Consider the following 5,144-nt stretch of genomic DNA (forward strand, 5'->3'; position numbering starts at 1 on the left):
TTGTATAAAGGCTCCCCCTCTCTCTGTACGTAACTATGCTCTCCGTCTTTGTCTTTGTGTGTGTCTCTCTCATTGTCTCAACCTCTTGCCCTTTTCCCTCTCCCACTCTCTCATATACATTCATTCTATTCTCCAAGCATATCATACGGTAACATAAAATAGTATCAAAAGCTGGCATATGAGTGAAGCCGGCCTAGGAGTGTGTATACCTCCGGTGCCCGTCTGACTCCCTTTGGCCGGCTATGACTCCTTGGCCATCTTTGATACTATCTCATGACACTGTGCGATCTGCTTGGACATAACATTCATTCCTTCTTTCATCATAATATTCAAGAGGTCGTCTATGAAAGTCATGCTGTAGACTTGTCTCAATGAAAGCTTCCTAAAAACGACAATAACCCACGGCACGTAATGACCCGGATCGTGTAGCAATATGTCCGTTGTCCCTGTACTATCCGCTAATGTGTCGGTTATGAGGCGCACACAGCCGGGCGCGTACTCAGGCTTTCCGCCTCGTTACGTTTATGAAGTGAAACGGACTGAGTAAAAATTGATCGAGCGGGACTATGTTTGTATGGAGCTCCGCGCGCATGGCTACACAGCCTAACAGGGGTGCTGCGGTAATGGGCGCGGAGGGATTTGGTGAAGAGAAAGAGCAGCGACCACCCTGAAATTTCAAATTTCTTCGTAAGTAATTTAGTAAGAGTCTTTTATGATGAAATAGAGGATAGGTAAGAAAAGGCAACAAAGTTCCACATATGAAACACCTTTGTAAAGAATTCTATCCTTTTTCGTTTACTCCCCATACGCGTATACGAAAAGTCAAGTAATAATTTTTAGCACCGAGAACATAACTTGGTATCTAAGATTAGAATAGATCTGATATAGGTCAAGTCAAATTGAGTCAAATATAGTTGTCTATGTAAGTATATGTAGTCCAAAGTAATAGAATGAAGTGACTACAACTCAGCGGAAAAAAGTTGGTCGATGGGTGTAAGAAATTGTCCAGTTCTACACCTGGCCTTTTCAAACCCGAACCTTGTTCGATTATGGTTATTTCGATATCGAACCATTCTTTGTTCGATCCTGCGAATTACGAACCCAGACTTTGTTCGATCGATGTAATATCGAACCCGAACGCTGTTCCATTTGATTTCGAACCTGTGTTCCATCTAAGGTCACCAGTGTTCGACAGAAGGTAACAAACGAGTCGGTTTGTTTACAGGTTTTTCAGTTCATATTTTGCCTGTGCAAAACTATGAAGCGGACGGTTGGCACACATCAAAGCAGAAGAGACCTGAAGTCTTTGAGACAAGAATCCTGACATTCTTAAGTCGCCTTGTCAAAGGCTTTGACTCATCGCCGGCGAGAGCATCTCCGAGCCATCTTTGTCCGTCCCGAGGTTGTGACAACAGCGCGTGTTTCTCACAACAGGCCAGGTGACGAGAGACGCCCTTTCGGAAGCTGGCTTGGCGGAAACAGACGAGTGGCGCTCCGTCGCGTGGCAAAATTGACACAACCTGTACGCCATTGTTCGTCTCCTGTGCACTAGAAACTCTCATGTTCCTCTGAAGGGTAAATATTTACAGTGCGACTTGTGACCGTACGTTTTCTACATGTGGTGAAATTCTTTAGGTACTGTTATACCAAAGATAAGATGTCAAGATGTATATTCACTTTTTTCTTCTTGTTTGTGGTATTAATAGGAGTACGATAATTTCAAGGATTACTACTTGGGTACATGCAGCGAACAAACGTCAGAAAAACGATGCAAGGACTACTTTGCACTAAATGGCAATCACTCAAGCAACAAGGATATAATTTTTGTAACGGTCAGACGTTTTAGTTAGCATCCACTACCTGTTGTCTGTGACACTGAGGAAATCTTGTTGAACAGAAGGTTTTGCACCCTTATTATGAATTAACATGGAAAGGAGTTTTTTAAGGCAAATTTTTGATAGTCCAACCATCTAAAACCACAAAAAGATAATTCATTCGAAATATCAATAGCAAACGGAACAGGTGTATCGTTTGCAACAAAAGCAGACAACTTAAACTGTCCAAAAATTCAGTACAGATTCGTTAATGTTTCTATGGTCTATTATTGTTGCGAACGTAATCAACTTCCGTTGACGAAATTACCATATTGACTTTGTCCTAAACCCGTTCCGTACGTTGAACACATATATCTCAGAAAGATGGATGACATCATTAGACGTGCACTGTTGACTGTGCGTTATGCGCACAAGGCCACCTACACCGGCGTGTGTTACACTTCACTAACCACTGAACGGCATTGAAAAAAATCATATGTAAGGCTGTGATAATTTTTTTTTCAATAATTTTTTTCCAAATTATTGAAAATATCTTTCTTGTCTAAAAGAAATTCACAACTTTCTGTTTGTACTAAACAGCTGTCTTACGAATCGGGAAGAAGCTAAACATGCACATACTAGTATACATTAGTTATTAGATAGATGCTGTACGATACTACATTCTTTGGGAACGGTCACGGGAGTGTGTATATGCAAGTCCATATGAGTTTCGTACGGACATTCTTTGGGTTTAGGTAAAGTTTGCGAGGAAAAAGTTGCATTTCTATTTGACTTTTACTGTGCAGTCTGTATAAAATAAGCCTTTTTGAACGCAAACCTTCCTAAACTAAAACAATGTAAATACAAACGGAATTGTACATACGCATATGATATCTGTATCTGACCAGAAAGTATCTGTGAATAGTTTCGTCGAGATGATAAATCATACATAACCGCGTTTTCTCACCTAGCAGCAGGTAGAAATAGAACAAGTCAATATTGTACTTATTTATGAACTACCTGAAGGTAAGTTAGTTGGGATCATTACCGACAATAGGTAGACCCATACGATCCATTTTCAACATTGAAACAAAGCGAGAAGCTGAACCTTACGTACAAAACACGAGACTTTTATACTCATATAAACAATGTGTTGTGTGTTAACGAGTTTTCCTTATGATTAGTATTTAACACACGTGGACTTGAATGTGAAATAAAGCTATTCATGCATTAATCTTAAGGACCATCTCTGTTAAAGACAATATGTTGTATCAGGCTTTTTATGCACACAGAAAGTCTCCACGCATGTGTGCACTGTTCCAGCTCGCGGAGTGCCACACAGAGGGACATATGGTCACTGCCGACTCTTTTGTCAACAGATAGTCGCTGTCCTCGCCTTGTTAGCTGTGTGGAATTTCGGAGAGCTCCTCAGCCGGTATTTTCAAGGTCCTTGGGTGCCAATGGTCCTTTGTAGGTTGATAACGATCTGCTCTTTGTAGTGAAGGGAAATGTGTTGGTGTATGTCATGTTTGAAGTGTTCTTGACGTCAACCTCAAGAGCCTTTTTAACGTATATCTAAGTCTCAAAGTCTTTTTTCTAATTCCATGTAAACGTCATTGTTAAATTGCTATTATCTATATCATGACCTACAAGGTCTTTCGGCCTACACATAAACATAATACAGCATTGGAAATTTCTTGAATTACAACTAGAGGAGTTAAGATTGCATTTCAATAATTATGTGTAATACTAGTAGACTCCTACATTGTGGATCATAAAAATGCATTAGAAATATCATTCAAATCTGTACAGGTAAAAACCCTTACATAAGGACCACCTGGCCAGGTGTCCTGTGCCTACGTTTAGGTGGCCCCATTGACCGTAAGTGTCCTGTCTATAGCGACCACTTGTCCATATATTATAAGGTAAAGGTAGGTAAAAGTATTCTCCAAGCAGAGGTTGGATAGCGGAGATAGTAGTGGTAAGGGGAGCTATCTCAGCGACCCAACCTCTGCTTGGAGAATAATCCAGAACACACGTAGTCTATAACTAGTGACATCGCCCAATTGTGACTGACATGACCACCGGACGAGCGTCTCATTTTCGGACGTCTCACGTCTGGCCGCTGGGTTGACTAAAGTTGGAGGCATCGAAAGGTTCCGTGGCAATATGGTACAATACAATACAAAGTAAGGAAAATATCATATGCAGTATTACAAAGACAGACATGCAAAGCACAAATGCAACGTATTATGTAAAATAAATCACGTTACAGTAGTCATAAAATGAAATCGATAGATCACATTTAGACAAAGCTTCACACACTAGAAAGTTTACGTTTAGCCTCTAGTGAGCAAAGATACAAAGTTTTTTAATGTTAATACATCAAATCAAATTTTCGTGCAATGCAGGTTTTAGGAACTTTGTGATTGGGTAATGGAATACAGTTTGAAAATTCACATCTAGACAAAGCTTCTCATTTTAAAAAGGGCACGTTTAAGCTCTAGTGAACAAGGATACAGGCTTTGTTATCTGCGTTTTTTAATCAGAGATTAAACTGATAAGAACAGATACTACACTTGATCTTAGCCAAAAGGCCGAGTAATGTAAATATGGTAAACCAAACTTTTCGTCAATTGCAAGGCTAAATAACTTTGTGATTGAGCCATAGAATACAGTTTGAAAATGCACCTTTAGAGAAAGCTGCTTTGAATGCACACACCGAAAAAGGTACGTTTAAGCCCTAGTGAGCAGAGATACAGGTTTTGTTATCCTCGTTTCTGTTGTCAGTTTTTTACACAAGGAGCCAGAAAATCAACTAGAAGGGCGCTGATGGATCGGTCGTGCCTTAGTAAAGACGTCAGGTCCTCAGACGGAACTTAGATGTGACGTCTTGACAAGAAAGCGAATTTAAGACGTCAAGACGTAGATTACATGTACATCAGAAGGAGTTGTGCGATTGTCACAGGAGCAGGGAGTGTGTGTTGTAGTTGTTTTATTTTGAGAAGTGTCGGGAAAGGCTGGATGACGAAACATGTGCGAGACGGAAAATCGGTCAACCGAGCCGCAAAATATGCAAATGAGGCGGTGAATGCAGTCTGGGCACTGGAGGAGCTGTCAGGCGGGGTGAATGGCACGGGTTGACCCCTGACCTGCTACGTCGCTCGAATGTGCAACACCAATTTGACGCTATTGTTACTGTACAAAGGCGCGGCGGTGGTTGTACCAGGGTGTACTTTGACATCGCTGCAAATCTTACCTCTCTGTTGTGAGGGTTTCTTCTACTGTCGGTAAGGCCACGGGAAGTTGACTATGTGGATGAAGGCACAC

At 41.0% G+C, this 5,144-nt stretch overlaps 1 non-coding gene across 1 annotated transcript; it reads right to left on the reverse strand.

The window, feature by feature from the left end:
* Nucleotides 1-4,236: 4,236 nt before the first annotated feature.
* On the reverse strand, nt 4,237-4,424 carry LOC118407894. Its single transcript, XR_004830212.1, has one exon. It is a non-coding gene; the product is annotated as a U2 spliceosomal RNA (small nuclear RNA).
* Between the last annotated feature and the right edge of the window lie 720 nt (nt 4,425-5,144).

This window comes from Branchiostoma floridae, unplaced genomic scaffold (genome assembly GCF_000003815.2).
Source record: "Branchiostoma floridae strain S238N-H82 unplaced genomic scaffold, Bfl_VNyyK Sc7u5tJ_1495, whole genome shotgun sequence".
NCBI lineage: Eukaryota > Metazoa > Chordata > Leptocardii > Amphioxiformes > Branchiostomatidae > Branchiostoma > Branchiostoma floridae.